This window comes from Triturus cristatus, chromosome 3_1, assembly GCF_964204655.1.
Source record: "Triturus cristatus chromosome 3_1, aTriCri1.1, whole genome shotgun sequence".
Classification (NCBI taxonomy): Eukaryota; Metazoa; Chordata; class Amphibia; order Caudata; family Salamandridae; genus Triturus; species Triturus cristatus.
The window spans coordinates 351,282,281-351,301,364 of NC_140583.1; the positions used below are offsets into that span (position 1 = coordinate 351,282,281).

At 42.2% G+C, this 19,084-nt stretch overlaps 1 protein-coding gene across 3 annotated transcripts in view; it reads left to right on the forward strand.

The window, feature by feature from the left end:
- ENTREP2 (endosomal transmembrane epsin interactor 2) overlaps positions 1 to 19,084 on the forward strand; it is a 1,789,361-nt gene that overhangs the window by 1,383,088 nt on the left and 387,189 nt on the right. The window lies entirely within an intron of this gene.

Genomic DNA, 19,084 nt, shown 5'->3' on the forward strand with positions numbered 1-19,084 from the left:
CTGGACTTCTACTTAATACCATTCCGTCCTACCTCCCTGTATCACTCCGCTATAAACCAACCTGTGGCATACCCCACATTCAGCCCAAACCCACCTTGCAAATTCCCATAACCATTCGTGTAGGCCTGGAGCAGTGTTTGAATTGTCCACTAGTGATATTCAACTTAGAGGCCATCAGTAACCTTTGTACCATATACTAGGGACTTACAGGTAAGTTACATAGGCCAATTTAGGGTATTCCAATGTCATCATGTTAAAAGGAGAAACACAAGCACTTTACCACTAATTATCAGGGGTAAAGTGCATAGAGTTGAACAGTCATCAAGAACTGATAGGGCAAAAACCTGGAGGTACACCAGGTAGAAGATGGTTATTTTTTCCACCCATCGATTAGGGTCATCTTTATACCACATTCCTGTTTGGTGATTATTGTGGCTACTAAGCCACTAATTCACATGCGAGAAAATATAATCGCAGTTTCTCTTTTTTAGACTCTTTTCATGGATTTGAAGACACTTCCAGTTACCTCGTACTAAGCCATAGATTGGATCAGCCTATCTTCTTGATCACCATAAATCTGTCTTGACTTGTAAACATTAACCCCTTCGGTACGTCAGACGGCCGGGAGCCGTTCAACGCACCAGTGCTCATGTGTGTCGGACGGCTCCCTGCATTCTGATCACATGGCACTGGAAATCCCTCTGGTGCGGGCACCAGAGGGATTTCCTTTTCCCCACAACAGCCGGGTCAGCTGATTTAGAGCAATATTCAGGACAGCAGAGTTGTGTCCACTCAGAGGTTTATCGTAATAATTGTTTATCCTTACACAATTTGTTATAATGCGTATTTTCTTAGACCAATATGTTACGGCTGGTTGATTCAGAACAGTATTATGGGCAGTAGAGTCATATCCACTCGGAGGTTTACAGTGATGATCGTCTGTCAGTGCATGTACGCATCCGACTTCATAAGAACGTCGCCATTCGAAAGTGTTCGCCTATGACTCTACTGTCCTGAATATTGCTCTAAATCAGCTGACCTTAACGCATTGGCTTAAGAAAGAACGAACTATAACATATATTGTAAGCCCTGAAGAAGTCCGTTTTGTGGAAGAAACGCGTTGGCGGTTGCAAAAAACGTTTTTAAAGATTAAGAAAAATGAATAAAGGATAAAACCAAAAAGCACCCGATGACATCGATCTTTCTTTGGAAAAACAGTTGTGTCAAATATTACTGTCTGTGTATTATACATGATTAATTCTCTATAAGTGTGCAGGGCTGTCTGTTTTAGGCACCGGGGATTTGTTTATGGGCATGCCAGTGAGAAGCCCCATAGGCAAGGGTCGCTCCCTTTTTTTTAGGCACACACTTTGGCTGTTTCAGTGATATTTTTATTCTCATCTGCACCCAAGCGGTGGCAGAAAAACACTAGAAACCAGGGAGAGTTTGTGTGTGTAAACTGGAATTTGGCTGACGGTCTGCATGTAATGACCTTTGGCTTGCAATTTGCTTGCAGTGTATGTGAACCTGCATCTGGCTAATGGTGTGGGTGGACTCAAGCTTGATGACGGTGAGTGTAGATGTAGATTAGTGCTTGCCTGGTGGTGTGCGTGGAGTGGCGCTTGGCTAGCAGTGTACGTGGACTGGTGCTTGGCTGGCTGTGTGCATGGATGGTGCTTTGCTGCAGGTGTGGACTTGCTGTAGCAGGCACTGGGCATTTCCCCAGTGGGCTGGAGGGATGGTGGACATTTTTCTGGCCGTGGGGGGTGGTTTTGTCACTGGGGCACGTTTTGTAGCAGTGCTGCAATATCAGGCCCCAGTAACAAAAGCGGGAGCAGTGCTTTTTACTAGCACGCCCCTCCCACATTTTTTTCCAATTTCTGTGTGGGAAAGTTGTGGGATCACCGGGCTTACAGAAATTTCCGTCCACCCAGCGTTCCCCAGGTCTCCCGATAAAAATGGTCCCTCACTCGTGTGGGTGGGCCAAGGACCCGCGACAGGCAAGGGCCCAAAACGTATTGTGGAGACATCAAAATGACCTATCACAAAACACACTGGTTTTGTAAGGGTGGCACCAGGTTTTTTGGACCTGGTTCGGTGGCCATCCATGGAAATTTGAGAAAAGTTTGATATTTTTCAGCTACAATTGCTAGTGTCGTCCATTTCCTCAAGCAAAATGTTTTTAATCTGCAGACTAGCAGTTTTCTATGTTTATTAGTTCAGTTCAGTAAACTCTGTTGTTGGAAAGCCCCACTCTTGTTTTCATATATTTTTTAGTAGTAACAGGTCATCAAAAGAATTGCAAACCGAGTTAACGTTTTGTTGCTTCCAATATTATCTATTTCTTTTGAATTTCTCTTGTGCTGACGTGTGAGATCATAAAATCAACTGGCACCGTTCTGATGCATAAGTACATGTAATTCCCTCTGCTGAGTTTATGAAAATCTCTCAGTTTAATGGCGGTGCACGAACACTCTTTAGCAGTCTAGATCCACTAAAGCCACTAAAGCCGTCAAAGGCCCTTGCTAACCTTTGCGAGAGGTTGTCGTTTTCAAAACGGCATCATATTAAAAATGTATGCAGCGGCCGTGAACTTGTGACATAGGCATCCAGGCCTAATGTTAGCCATTTCATGGGGCACGCATGATGAATGAAAGGTTAACTGCCTTGGCGCGGGGTGTTCACAGTGACACACTGCAAATAGCCCGGCTGCTCGGGGTGTAAATATGGCGTGCGTGCACTTTGTTGTGACATTGTGTACTTAGTCGTTTGAGAGCCTTGGATACAAAAGAGAAAGGGGCGGATGAATCCCTCCGTGGCGCATTTCAGCCCAAGTGGATTTCCATTACACCCAATTTGAGAAACCCCATCTGTGGTCTGGTGGTGATTATGAGCGGAAGGCGCAGCTCTTGTATAAATATTCATTGTCGAGTTGAGACGAATGGCAGATTCAAGCTAAGGCCGCCATCCGAAGAAAAATGGAGTGCGCAACATATACCATGGCTCCGCTTGTGAAGTTTTGCCTCCAAGTTTAATTGTGTTTAGTGTGTATGCAATGATGAGAAGGAACCCCAGGATATGAAAGCCTGTTAATCTTTTTGTGTCCCGTTCTGTTCTGCTGCAGTGCCCAGAATGGCAATCTGGCAGTCCCCAAAGGGCTGGTCCAATAGGTCTGAGTGTGGCCGTTTTTTTGCTGTCTGTGGGCCTGTTTTATGGTCTGGCGGGCAGGGTTTTCTGTTCAATTCCCTGCTATTACCTACCTTGTCTGTCTTCCTCATCACGGTCCTAACTGGTGAATACTTTGTGTGATGTACACAGAACTCACCCATATAAATACCATTTCTTTACCCCACCCAATCAGTGGAGGCTGGTATTTGAAGGCGGGGGGAGGGGGAGCGAGGGAGGGAGTGGTTGAATGAATTAAAAATAAAAATAAGAGTTGTGGGGTTGGGGGGGGAATGGATAAAAAATTAAAATGCTCCTCTGTCCGCTGCTGCTGCACACCGTCGCTGCCGCCTCCTCTGGGCCCTCTGCTGCCCGCTTCCAGGGCAGGAAGCAGGAAGCACCCAGCTACCAGCCTCCTGATAGCCAATCACAATGCTGCAATGCAGTGTTGTGATTGGTCTGAGTGCCATGGTTCGGCGTTCAGCCAGAGAATGGGAGCTGGGCATGTTCTCCATGCAGGCTGTATTACAGCCTGAATGGAGAACAAGTAAAGTGCGCAAGGCGGTTTGACCGGCCGAGACAGCCGGTTTTAAGCGTCCTGCACACTTGGAGTGGACAAACCACTCCTTCCCTTCCCTGCTCTATGAGCAGAGCAGCCCCGCCCCTTTCCAGGTGAGCAAGGGGAAAAAAATTATAATAACGATGAGTTATTATCATTTTATTTTTTCCTTTTTCGACCTGCGCAGAGGGGCGATGCACTTCCACCTTGGTGGAGGAGCGCCATTGCACCCAAGATGCCTCCCACAGGAAATACCCATCACGTGATGTTTTAAGGAGGAGCCAGGACAATCATTCTTTCTGAATTATGAAGCTACAGCAATTCCAGCAGTTTTTTCTCACCTTCCTCAACAGAGGGAGGACAGGAATTTAGGACCGTGATGAGGAAGACATTGTCTGCGAGTAATGAAGATTGTTGGTAAGTCACCAAGTCAGTACCTTCCTTGTCCTTCCTTGTCACAGTCCTGACAGACGAGTGTATATCCAAGCTATTGAAAAAAAATTGATACCAGACATACGCACGATGCAACATTTCTTCATTATATGAAAACGTATATAGAAATCCACACAAACAGTGAACTGCACACAGCACTGCTGAACAAAAATCTGGAGACAACAGATGTGCAAGTCAACACTTGGGTGTAAATCTACACTTGAAAATGATGAATAGCAAAAAGTGTTGATTTGCCCGCAGGTATAGTTAATCTGCTCGTGTAAATTCACCTTTGTGACTAGGGCCTTTAGAGTCTAATAAAAGCCCAACTAAAACTATGGTTTGAACAGAATAGAAAACAGCCATCAACTGAGGAAAATAATACACACCACACAAACATAACTATTGGGAACACATATATATCGTCCACACCAAGGGCTCTGCCCTCATCTCCAGACATCAGCTACAGTTGTATTACTTGTCATTGTTTGTGTGTGTTTCTTTGGGACATGCTCAGAGTTATGATGTGAGATTTGTATCTTTATGATTCGTTACTCAGCATCATGTGACTCTCGGCAATAGCTCACTTCATCTCCTCGGTGGCCCCCCAGGCCCTACATACCATTAGGGGTGATCAGTTCAAGCTTTATAAATGTGGAATTTAATTCAATCTCATTTGAAGGATTTATATATGTCGGTAATGTTTAGTTGTATGATTCTTACATTTTTACTTTAGTTTATTCATTTTTTAATATATTTTTAGTTTTGCAACTTAGAGTATACAAGAAAGACACAGGGAACACCAACAGATCTTGCGTTTTACCCCTTTTGATTGCCACTAAGTCAGCAAAAGTCTTTGTCACCAGAGGGTGCCTCCAAAAGCCCAGCTGTAGTCACATCTAGTGTGAGAGATATGGGGGGAGGCTGAGGAGTCTCATGTATCCTGGTTCTTAGATGGAGCATGGCCTGTACTTAATTTGATCCAGTGGTTTCCGGTGCTCGGCACTGGCACTTAATTGTCAACACCAGCAATTATTACAGCTTGCTACATGGTGGTGCTCTTTATCTACTTTAGAGATTAGTGCAACAACAGTTCTATATTAATTGAATAGCCATTACAAAAGACTAATACTTGCCAGCCAAGCCATTCTTAAAGCTTTCGGTTCTGGAATATTCTAATTCATCACACTTGTAGAAGTGTATTGGTTAGTAGTTGTGTTGGTAGGGTCATCGAAAGCCCAGGCAGGGGCAATGGGTGGTGCAATCCGCAGTAGCCTCTTGATGAGGGTCTTGGCACTTATGTTTTTCTTTTTACAAATAAAGCACTGAGCGTGCAAAATATTTCTTGCCTCCCCTAGCATGTACAGGCTTCGTCATGCTCCTGCATTGGCATCTCACATCCTAGTGTCATGATACAGCAGCGAGAAGAGTCAGGTTAGACACATATGGGAAAGGATGTGGTCTAAGGGCTGGGTCGGGCGACCTCAAAGCTGGGGAACCGGGTTTGTGTCTTGGCAGGAACGCTCCACATCCTGTGATTCTGGGCAAATCAGTTAATCTCCCCGTGCCTAACAAAAAATAAATAATTAATGCGTCCATCTGTAACGCAACTGGTGCTCATGTAAAGCGCTCGAATACCTTTGGGTCTAGTTCGCTCTATATACAACTACAAAAATAAAAACATACCTGGAGACCCAAAAATGGTGTCCCTTAATATTTATGTGCACAGGTGGAGGGAGACACTCGGTGAAAAGCTCCAACAATCATCAATTATACGAGGTCCCCGAAAAACAAAGTAATAATTGAACCACAACAAACTATGTCAACAAACTCAGAAAAATACCCTCTCCCCCTTGTTGCTCAAAATTTCTTGTGTACTCACATTGTGTCTCTGCTTTGATATTGTTTCTGGCAGGGAATTAAACAACCACATCATGGCAGTGCTTTGAGGCAGCAAAACAAACACACGTATTTATCCCAGCACAGCGGAAAGTATGCCTGCAGCACGGTTTATTAGCTCAATTGTTCGAAAAGGTGAGAGCTTCACAGCATGTATCCGACTGACGCAGCAAAAGCGATGCGACAGCTAGCACTGCCTGGAGGGGAATGGATTCTTCCATGCGTCTTTCGATTGGCTCTCGCTGCGTTCCATCCTGTACAGAGTGGGTCAGGCAGGTCAGGCTGCAGATCCCTCTGGCTCCATGGATGGTTTCCACCTGCTCCCATGCATTTTCGGCTCGTTAGGGAGACGCTTCTGAGTGGGACAGAAAACGAGTTGCCTTTGCACCAGAGTTAAGCTGTTGTATAGAATCTTGCTAAATGTAATCAAATGTCATTCAAATCCAAAATGTGCTTTCATTTATTTTGAACCTAGTCACATTGCTGTTATCATAAACTGGCTTAAATTAAATCCATAGTTGCACATTCATCTTTCTGATCTTCAGCCCCAATTACCCAAAATGGGCTGATGTACTGACTGCACCTAGTAAATACTATTAGCCGGGGGTGGGGTATTAACCATAATGCAGATGTATAAACAGAAAGATGTACTGCACATTTTGGAATATAAAAGAGCACTTGAAATTGGTGCCACATAATAGTGTAGCTTATATTTTATGGCTACCCTTCTGTTGTATATGCCTTTGTTGTTCCCACGTCCGGGATCATTAGGCTGTCGAGCAAAAGGGGCTTCTTTTCAGCCTGGCAGTTCTTCTGCCAATGGGCCTTTATATGGCTTGCCACGCACAGGATATAGCTCACCTTCTCACCTCAGTGCTGCTGACTGGATTGGCACAACTAGGGCGACACAAGTGTAGTATAATGGCGCAGGCGTATTCGCCGATGCTACTGCATGGACCACAATGCCTTGGGGTAACACGCTGGTAGGAGGAGCAGGGTGCGGCCAATTGGACTTTTGTTTATATTCAGGCTCCCTTGAGCCGGTGGGGCTGACGAGCCCATGGACAGCACCTGCGTGCCATGAGTGATACTTTTTCGGCAGCCTACGCGGCAACCCCACACACATACCTACTCCCTGCTGACGAGAGGCAACTACCTCGAAACACGTGTCCAGGGATGGCTAACTCGACACTTACCTTCACTTACAATTTTGGCACAGGCGTATTCGCCGATGCTACTGCATGGACCACAATGCCTTGGGGTAACACGCTGGTAGGAGGAGCAGGGTGCGGCCAATTGGACTTTTGTTTATAATTGCAGTGGTGTTTGTCATGCGCGACTCCAATGTAACCGCCATTTTGTTGACGCACACTCCAAATATGCCCCACGGCTAGTAAGACTGGCCATGCATTGCTGCCTGATCTAATACTTTGATGGTTTTGATGTGTTTGAAACGATTAGCTTCTCTTAAATTGTTTTCCCTCTTTTCAAATTGTTGATATCAAATATTTATCAGTTGGAGCGCCTGATCTATTTTATAGCCAAGGTGCATTGCGCTCACTCGCCCTGGTTGCCCGCATGTAATTTACTAGTTAGTTTCACCTTGAACCGGATGGTAGTAAAACGGTGTATCATGCAACTAATGGGCAGCCTTATTTCAGTGTAGTGCAGTAAAATGCCTCTAGAATTGTGCCAGATTGCCTTGTAAACATGTGCTTGACATCTCTGGCCTTGATTCTGAAAATGAAAAACGAGATTTTAGAGCATCCGAGCTCATCTTATATATATCTACGCCTTTTTTCTACAGAGCGACTTTCCTCACGAACAAGAGTGCATACCACTCAAAAACACAAAAGGAACTGAAATGTAATCCAATAAACATCACAAACACTGCCCTCACGTTACATTATCATCCCAGTCTAACTCAAGTGGCCAGCATACATTCCACATCAATCAAGAAAAGGGCAGCAGTTCACCAGAAGCTTGAAAATGTGGTCCCTGTGTAGTCTCATTTCCTTCGCTAGGTCATTCCGGAACATGCTAGCTGTTGGAAATTCGGTTACTGGTTGAGGGGGGTGAATCTATGTCAGGGTGAAATGCAAGCAAACCCCAAATTAACCTGTGCTTAAGCGACTGGCAGCTTGGCACAGAGCAGTCAGAATTAACTTGGAGGCAATGTATAAAACATTTATGCAGCACTTAAAACAGTAATAAAGTGAAAACACAAAACAAGAAAAAATCCCACACCAAATTAGAAAAATAGAGTAAAATGTAATAAACTGTTTGAGATTAAAACATTAAAAATCCAATCAGTAGAACTGGAGATATGGTGTTTTGAAATTGTAAGTGAAAATAGTGGCTAGAAGCACATAGCACCAACTGTGGTCATTTGGTTGCCCTGGACCGGGACAAAGTCACAAGTTCAGGCTGACCATGAGGGAGCGCAGGCTGGATGCAGGGACCATAATAGGTTCGCCGAACAAAGTACCTTAAAGCCTGGTTGCTGAGTGTTGCGAGATCCTGCGTTGAAGTTGCTTCTCACAGCAGCTACTCAGAGGAGTTGCGAGGCTGTGATGCAGAGTCCTGCATCGTCGAGGATGACATCGATGAGGGACTTACAATGCGAAGTCTTGCGGCGAAGATGCATCACGCACCGGTGGTTCAGAAGAAGAGGTGGGGCTGTAATTAATAATCCTGCATCATTGTCAAGGAAGCCATCCACGAGGGGCTTATAATACTAGGGCCTGTGTCGAGGATGCTTCACGCTGTGGCGGTTCTGAAACAGAGCTGCAAGGAGTTACATCGCGCTGTGTCAGTTCTGACCACGGCTGGGCTGGCAGAGCAACTTTAGCACCACTTTCAAGAGTCCAGGACTGGGGTGGCACCACTCAGGTTATTGGAGCCGTTTCTATTCCTCAGGTTCTGATCAGGAGGCCAGCCAAATAGCGCTTGGAGTCATTCTGGAATCCTGGGTTCAAGATGCAGCTCCAGACCTTTTCACTCAGGCAGCAGGGCAACAGGGTAACAGAGTAGCAGTCCTTCCTGCAGAACACCACATCAGTCCTTTTGAGTTTTCCACAGGTCCAGAAATTTGCTGAAGAGTTGAGTCTGAGGGTCCAATATTTATAATTGCTGCCAGCTTTGAAGTAGTAGAAGGTTCTGGAAGTTTGCAGCCCCTAGAGGTGCTTTGAATTTCCTGCCTCCCTCCCCTTGATACAGATTGTATATAGACACAGTAGACTAATGTCAAACCCTTAGTGAGTGTGCACATGCAGAGACTTTGTAATGTGCAAGTGTGGTAGAAGACAACTCCTCCCCCTCATCAAGTCAGAGATGGCCTACCCTGCCACCAGCTATGTTCCTCTGTCTCACTTACTGGGAGCAGTATATAATGACCAACTGCCAGCTACACCTAGTCATGTGATCCACGAAACAGGCTTCAGGCACCAAATTGTTGGGACAAGAAAGTGCCAATGTTTAAAAAAAATTGCATTTTCAGAATTGTGACATACAATCCAACTTTACCATTAAAGAGGACTTTAAATTACAATTCTCTAGATACTAAACTCAATATGACTACTTGCTCCTAATTAAAAGCTATCACTTATTAAATATAATAAGGACATCCAATGTTATCCTATGGAAGAAGCAGGCCTAGCAGTAGTGAAACACAAATGTAAGAGTTTTTCACTACCAGGACATGTAAAACTTAAAAGTACATGTCCAACTTTTTAAATACACTGCGCCTTGCTCTATGGGCTATTTAGGGCTACCCGAGGGCTGGCTTATATGTCTTTCAAAGACAGTGTTAGGCCTGTCAACAGGTTTATTTTGCCAGGTCAAAATAGCTAGCTAAACTGTACGCATGGACTGCAGTGGTAGGCCTGAGACATGTTTAAAAGGGCTACTTAGGTGTGTGACACAATTGATACTGTAGGCCCACTAGTAGCATTTAATTTACAGGCATTGGGTACATGTAATACCACTTTACCAGGGACTTACAAGTAAATTAAACATGCCAATTAGGTGTAAGCCAATTTTACCATGTTTAAAAAAGAGAGAACAAGCACTTTAGCACTGGTTAACAGTGGTAAATTGTGCAGAGCCCTAAAGCCAGCAAAAACAAATTCACCAAAAACAGGAGGATGGAGGGCAAAAAGTTAGGGAAAAGCCACACCAAGGATGTTGGGTCCAATTCCAGGGCTTGTAGTAAACATGATTTTTTACTTTAGGTCATGGTTTGTAAATGTTACGAATCCCTTTATAATTCAGGTAATTTGCCCCATTATCTTATTGAAACTATTTCTTAACTACTAACAGCATTTTATTGCACTGTATCTACAAAGATTTTTTAACCACCATTTGTAGATCCAAAATTCTTCAGGTTTTCCTGTTACTCTCTGTGACTTTAACTCAGCTACATTGAAACAGGTTTGAGGCTGGTAATCTGCATAGGTTTAATAAACCTAAAACCAGCTTTTAGGTCAAAATGATGGGAAAAAGAGGGGTACAAACTATACACAAATGTAATTGATAAAAGTGTCTTACCTCAGTGCACCTTCGGTTTTAAATGGCTCGCCTGCTATAGGATTTGCAGCAAAACAAAAGGGAAAAGGAGAAATGGTGAAATGGTATTCTCCTTGTCGGAAAATAGAAGATTACTAGACACATGCAATCAATTTTGTTCACAGAGAAGAAACGTAAGTATTTTCAAGATGTGACACAACGCATTGTTTATCAATGTAAATTATATAAATTGGCTACTTTGGGGAGACCAGTTTCTCTGACATGTCATTGTATGTGTCATGGGCACACCATTTATGGCCCTTGAAGTCTTCACCAAGTTAGAAGTTCAATATATTTAATAGCCATTGTATGTAACTTTATGCAATGGAGAGCAGCTAGCCTCCGGTAGAGGTCAGGTATCTGGTTGTCTGGACGTGTTTGAAAGTTGGAACTGGGTTTGCTGTCGAGTGGAAAATGAATTCCATGTTGGTGGTAGCTTTCTTTGGGTATTTTGTTGATATCTTGGTAATAATACAGGACGGGCATGTTTTAAGGGAATGAATACCGTAAAGTTAGTCCGTTTTGTAGTGGAGTGGGGTTTACTGTATATTGTTGAACTTAAACTCAAGGTCAGCGGGTAAGATGCTCATAATTTCCATATACAGTTTAAACACCTTGAGGGATAAGGTATGTCTTTGTACAATCACACAGTTGATAGGGAGGGGTAAGGGTCTTAAGAATGTATCCTGCAAGAATTAGTGGCAGTTGAAGAAGTGGGTGGATAGGTCAAGGAGTTTCCATGCTATGCCTGTGCAAAGTTATGGTTTGGTTAGAAGGGCTTTGCATGATTTTTCTTAAATGCTGCATGGAGGTCTCTTCAGTCAAGGATGGAAAGGGAATGGAGCTGGCAGCCTGGGTGGTAACTGTTTTCATAGTGCATCAGGGCTGGAAGTATGATTGGCAGGCTTCTGTAGTATGTGTTAGTGTCTATGGCTCTAGAGTGTGATGGCGTCTCTTCACTTTCAATAGTTTTGCAAGGGAGTGTGGAATGTGTGATGTGTACAGATTCACAGCATATACATGTTTTTTCAGGTCATGAAGTGTAAGTAGTTAAAAGGACTGGAGTTGAGTTTATTTGTTATGGCCTACGCTTTAATTTCAAGAGTTAATCATTTGTTTATGGCTGATATTTCCCAACGAAGTGTGGGATATATTTATCGATAGGCAAACGAAGTAGTATTGGAATACTTTGAAAATTACTCTGGTTTTCTGATGAAGGTTCCCTTTTGCATAGATCTGTATTATGTGCCTATAATTTCAAGAGTTATGTCTGATGTTGCACCATCCTTCCATTTCTTGAAGGATGCAGTCGATAACAAAAATTCCAACACCTGTCTTAAAAAGCTGAACACAGTTACCTAAACAATTTTTTAACAGAGCTGAAGGTTTGCTTTTCAGATCACAGAATTCTTTTAATATTGTTTTAGCACCAAATACGCATTCCGTTGTTTCCTTCTTTTAATTTCACTGTGGATCACACATTATGATCTGGACCACTGAATGATGCCTTCTCGTAAATGAAGCTCTACACCCTCTTTGAAAGTTGTCAACCTTTAGTCAATGTGGGCGGTGCCGACTTTAAAAGCCTCTTTCATAAGTATGTTCTGTCCATCTGATTTCGCCTTAGCAAGCATCTGACTGAATTCATTCTTTCTCCTAACCTTTAAATCCCTTTCAAGTCCATCTTTTAATATTGATATTCTGTTAAGAGGTGGATCACAATACCTCACCATAACAATGTATGTGGCTCTTGTCTACATTTTACGTAGGAAATATTCAGATATAGATACAGTGTCATTACCTGATGTTATCACTTTAGGGCACACTGTTTAAGACTATGACCCTCTCAAAAACGTCTTATTGTCCATTGGTCAGCTTATGAGAAAACTAGCCATGCACATGGTTTCAAAAGGAGAGCCTTCTCAGCAGCTTCAAAATGCTCGAAACAACTTAGGCCACCTTTAGTATAACTTAGCATCAGCGCTAGCCTGATGTAAAGCGGCATATAGCTGCACCATACACAGCATGCTACTTAATATCCTGCACAAAAGTGCTTGAAGGGTGAGTATTTCATAGTACAAAAACCTCCATGCACTGCTCTGTGCTGTGTTGCATCAAGAGGGTGTTACTCCTACCGATCAAAGCAAAAAACACAGATTTCGATACAAAGCCTATGAACTAAGATCACACAACTGGGCTACGCTTCAGAAATGCTTACTTGAAGAAAGCGCTAACACGTGGAAATATATACCTCATTAATAATAAAAATAATAATTATAAGCAAATTTGTAAACGCATGGCTACACTAGCTAGTGTGTCCCCACGCTGCGACAAGAGCCCGTTCCAGGCAAGTAGGGTGAGGCAAAAAAAGGGATCAGACAGGGGAATTACCAGATGGGAAAAGCCACTACAAACATACACTGCATTTCATGTGTACTGCAGGGCACAGCCCACATCAAATCTGTGGGGACTTTCTGAGTTCGTCTATGCCCAGGAATTTGAAGATGGAAGAATATATCTCCATTTGAAATCTCATGCTAGACAGAGCACACTTAACCTCTGCAGCATGGTGTGAGGCTGCGCATTGCACAAGGCTGCCTATCTGTGCACCAGACCAATCTTTGTAGATATGTTGTTGAACATTTATTTCTGCTTTCTGCCCGTCAATTTCAATTTTTATCTTTGTAGTATGTAATTTCATATTTTCTAATGTTGTCCTTTTGTTTGTTTGCTGTCTTGTTGCCTCAATTGTTAGTTCCATGCTATTTTCCTATAGTAATCTAACATCTATTATGGAAATGTGGTGCTTTGCATTGTTTTTATGGATCTGTTCTGGGCTGGAGGCTGAGTATGGGACATAATGGAAATGGTAGTTTCTGTATGCACTTTTAATAAGTGATGTTTTTAACTAACACCATTTAAATATTTTAGGATCCTTATCAATAGGGGCATAACAAGATGTATATGGCCGAGGACAATACATTACCCCAATGAATGTGGAGCAGAGTCCAGGTTGTGAAAATAACAATAGAAACCCAATGTAACTACGTCCTAGGAATGCTACCACTATTGGTAGGCAAAGACACATTGATCCAAACATCAAGCAGTACATCTGAGGGAGGCAAAACCTAAATTGAAACCCTGTTCATTATGGACTCATATAACATTGAAAGATTAGAACTGCCTCACACAACTTTAGACAACTGAAAAAAAAACCATATGTGTCAAAATCGAATGAGAAATTCTAAAATGTCTTGCATCTTGTGTAACTCTCTTTTTGGTTGTATTGCTTATTATGGTATTTTAAATGTTTATATTTCTCCTCTCAAAACTAATAAAGATATTAGAACAAAAAAAAAATTCTTGCATATGCATTGCCTACCATAGGAAGGCATAGGCCTTTCGAAAGGTGTTAGTTCGATAGGTCAAATTTGCAGTTTAAAGCTGCACAGCCAGGCTACAGAGGTGGATTCACAGTCATGTGTACACTGACACTTGTAGTGGCGGGTATCCAATAAGAATGAATAGGTTGTTGTTTGCCCGCACCGACCATTGACAAAGTTAAGTGCATATTTTAACAAGCATCATAGTCCTTCTAGCCTTGAGAGCCATATTTAATAATGTCATTTAACATATTACTGTATTCTTTTGAGCTGGAGCATTTATGGGTTATGTATTAAGGATGCACTCAGGCTTCATATAGAATTGTGCTGTATCGATTATTCTAGCATTGAAAACAAGAAGCATAAGGAAAAGAAACAAGTCCAACTTACAGTAACTAATGGAGTACATATGCCCCTGAGAGCCACTAAGCACTAGGATTCAAATGAGCCAATACAAAACATTTTAATGTGTGCTATTGGAGGCGTGATAGTTAGATGCATGCAATATATGTATCGATATATTGTTTGTATTTGTATTCACCCAGCATGCCCTACCTGGAGGCTGTCACTCTAAAACAACAAACTTGTATCGTATAACGATCCTCTCGAATAACAGACCATGGGCCTAGATATGGAGATCAATCCTCCCAATATTGTTGAATGGTGGTTAGAAAAAACCTTGAAACAATATCACATAAAGATTTAATAGCAGTTGGCACATTAGCAATTATATACGAGTCCTTCCAGTGTTTGACTACCAGGAGGTGCCCTTTGTCCGTGAAGCAAGTAGCAACCCTAGGCAGGGTAAGTTATGCTAGTCTATAACCAACATAAAAACTCACGTTTTTTGAGGTAACATGTTGTCTGCGTGATACCCATCATTTTTGGACATGGGGCACGCCACGATTTTTTTTTGTGTGATCTTTGAAATGCTTTTCTTAGGGGTATGCTGATTAAGGCAATTCCTTTCCTAACGAAAACTAAAAGATAAAGAGACAATACATAATGAAAATATTTGTCTCTTTTATTTAGGTATTCATGTTTCATCATTCAGCTATGAGGGCGGTAGGCCTCATCAAGAGCATTTGTATTCATAAACAATGTAACACACATTTCAGATAGCTAGGGATCTGTAGCAATACGTTACTCTGAAGAAGGCCTGTGTTCCTTTTCGGCATTTGAAGAGGCCAAAACATGCTGGTATGCGAATGTTTGAATCCTCGTATTCAGAAAATATCCCAACATTATAGTTTTTAACTGTACCATTGTACTTGGAAAAAAAGAGAAATACCCCAAGGTATTTTTCTTCACTGGATTCTAGCTCCTATCGAGAACGCATGTTATCAAGAACTTCATAATTGGTTGAGTCGCTCGAGGTGGTACCTACCTACCTACCTACCGTATGGGGAAGAGGACCCAGAGGATGAAGCATGGCACGATAATGTAGGCAAGGTGTCCTCTTCCGTTATCTGGGGATATCTAAATCTGCTTAAAGACCTAAAAGGTAGGATCTTGCCAATAAGGACCTACGTACTTGTATTTACGATAGTGGATGGCACAATGTGTGTTGCAGTCCACTTGTAGCATTAAACTCTCAGGCCCCGTGTACACTTTGTGCTATATACTAGGAACATACTAGGGACATACAGGTAAGTTAAATATGCAAATTAGTAGTATCAATATTATACCATATTGAAAGGCAGAGCACAAGCACTTTATCACTGGTTAGCAGGGGTAAAGTACACAGAATACTACAGGCAGCAAAAATATAGCCTTTATCAAAAGGTGCAAAATCTCGGGTGACCCCACAAAGAAAGGTGGGGTTCCTACATATAACTACCACTGTTCTTGAGAATCCTATAATATATTGCATGATGTTCAACTGAAGCAACACCATAAACAACTGTAACTTGATCTATACATGCATGCATCTGCTCCAACATGAGTAACAAAAACCTATCATGGCTTGACTACCAAGCAAGAGGTGTTCTAACCTAATATAAGAGATTGGAGTATTAATTCAGGAGGGTGAGAACCCATCTCTAATAATGATCACATTCCTTGACAGAGTGAACTTTAAATCACTAAATAAACCTGTGTTTAACCCTCTGGTAGCTTGGCACAAAGCAGTTAGGCTTAACTTAGAGACAATGTGTAAAGTATTTGTTAAGCACTCAAACAGTAATAAAGTGAAAACACACCAATTTAGAATAATGGAGTATATTCTAATTAAGAAAATAACACCAAGATATCAATAAATAGAAAAGGAGATATGAGTTTTTAAAAATGTAATTATAAGCAGCACCAAAAAGCACAAAGCGCCAACCACAGTTATTTGGTAGCACTAAACTGGGTCAAACTCAAAAGTTATGGCTGAGTGCGATGTATAGCCGGTCGAATGCAGGGATAAGTTTGTTCCGGGGAACAGTTTATTTTCCGACCGAGAAACCTTTTTGGAGGAAAAGGGATCGTTGATGTGCATCAGTAGGGCCAGCTGTATGCTGGCTCTGAACCGGGGATCGACATCAAAGGGTGGCTGAAGAGTGGGGTCCTGGTCTGGTTGGTGACAACATCTGGAAATCTCTGATAGGGCAAAGTCTGTTCCCAGGAAGGCCTCAACGTTGAATTGGAGGCGGCTGAGCATTGGTACTGACGAAGTCCTCTACAATCAGACTTGGACATTTTCTGAAAGTCAGATCTCCTTCAGCAGGGCCAATAGAAGCCAGCAGCAAAGTCCAAGCCAGCTCCTGTTGGAATTGTTCAGCTGGGCATTTACAGGGAGAGAGGCCTCTGGAAGCTTTTTGTGTCCCAGTAGCTCAAACAGGAGTTCAGCCAGCTGACAATTGAAGTTACTTCTGTGGTGGTGGGTGCAAGAGAGGTCTAGAGCCAGCCTGTATGTGAAGGGTAAACCATTTTCCACCCAGTAAAACCGATCTTGTCTGTTCCTCTACCCCCACTGTGCTTGGTACCAGTTTGACTATAGAGACAAAGGGGAAGCAGGACTAGGTGTGTGTGTGATCTACTCATGAAACGGTAGACATCCTTTGAAACTCAGGGTGGGGCAGGGCACACCCCAAGCCATCCTATCAAGGGAGGAGTTCCCCACAACAAACCTATAGCACTTTATTCTGTGTCTCAAAGCAATATACATCTCACCACAGATGAGCCATCAGGGGTTCAGTGAATTCATGGACACTGGCAGTAAAGCTTTTTAGCTTTTTGGTTTTAGGCAGGAAAATGACTTGGCTTTAGTGTCATTTCCACAATAGTAATATAAACTTTGACTTCCCATTAAGTTGGATTTTAAATTATTATTAAAAAGAGCCCTTGAACCATTTTTCTAGCTACTCCCAAGCTGAATTTACCACTTGTTAAAGGTAATAGTATAAGTCTGTGTTAACCTTTGGAAGAGCCAGCCTTGCCACAGTGAAAAACGACTTTGGAGGTCTATTAATATCAGGGCATGTAAAACATTAAATGTACATGTCCTATGTTTTCATTAGGGGTGCGTTATATGTATTAGAAAGGAAGGTTTAGACCTGGAAAAAGGTTGGTTTAGCCAGGTCAAAATTGCAGTTTAAAACTGCACACCCAGCGGCATTAGCATTCCTGGAGACTCGTTTTAGAGTGCTACCTTAGTGGGTGTCTCAGTGAGTGCTACAGCCCACTAGCAGCATTTGATTTACAGGCCCTGTGTAGATGTGTACTATATACTAGGAACTTATAAGTAAATTAAGAGTGCCAATTAGGGTTATGCCCATTCCAATATGTTTAGGGAGGAGATCACAAGAACTTTACCACTCATTAACATGAGCAAAGTACGCAGTGCCGTATGGCTACCAAAAAAGGGTTCAGCAAAGAATGCTGATCTCCTGAAACTACTGCACAGCTATCTACAGAAATGTATGGGTCCACATACGTTTGATTTGCCAGCCTCCTCCATCTGTCACTAATGCAATATAAGAAGTCTGTTCAGAGGACTTGTTTCGGAACTATATAGAATGCTTGCTGGAACTCTACCAGTAGCGCAGAAAACTAGTTCCAGATGGCAAATCATACTACTTAGAGTACTGTGAAGAAGACTGGCCAGACCTGATGCTTACAGACAATAAGGCTGTTAGAGAAGCTAGAAATAAATTTTGGGAGGGTGGGATGTGGCCTACGCCATATTTAGTGGCATCATAACCATTTGAATACTTATTGGGACACACAATATGGGCAGAAATGTCCAGGGAAGGCACCATCAATAAACCACCATCAGCCCAATAGGCACTATTACGCAGTGTAGAAGATGTAACATGAATGGCACACCACTTACATAGATGGCTGTCAGAATCCTTAGAAGCAGCCAAAATATGTATCCTACAACATTGGTGCCAACTGACGGTCCCCAATGGATGACTGGATAAGGGAGAAGGTCACATTTGCAATGTAATTGGGGTTATGTCCTAAACAGGGCAGACTAGTAACCCAGTAGCTTACAGAATTAAGTAATTGATGGTAAATGGACACTCCACATAGATACGGACCTATTACCTAATTCTGCAGGAGTATAAATATATACATATACACAATCAACCATGCTGATCAGACTAACCCCTCTTAACATCTACATAGTGCAGAATTTTGTTTTAAAAAATACCATGATTATTAATAATATTATAAATAATAACAATAATAATAATAGTAATACATTAATAATGCAACTAGTCTCACAGTAAGACACAAAGCTCTAGATAAGATAGTGCTTATTACAGAGAGCAAGATATTCTTCTGTCATGTAATCTTCTCACCCTCAGCAAAACCAATGACACCTGAATATGGTAAAATTTTGGAATGAAGGCAGGCAGCCGCTATAGGGAGAATAGATGCTTTCTCTATCCTTTCCACCAGACCCCCCCTACTTTCATTCTGCTGTATCCAATATTGCCCTATTTAGTCAAATGTGTATTGTTTTGTATTACCCTCATTCATTTTTCTATTATTAGTTTATACTGTCCAATATTATAATCTTATGTGCATGTACCAAAGCATTAAATAGCTCACATGTAATAGCTATGGGAAACTGTATGAAGTCTCT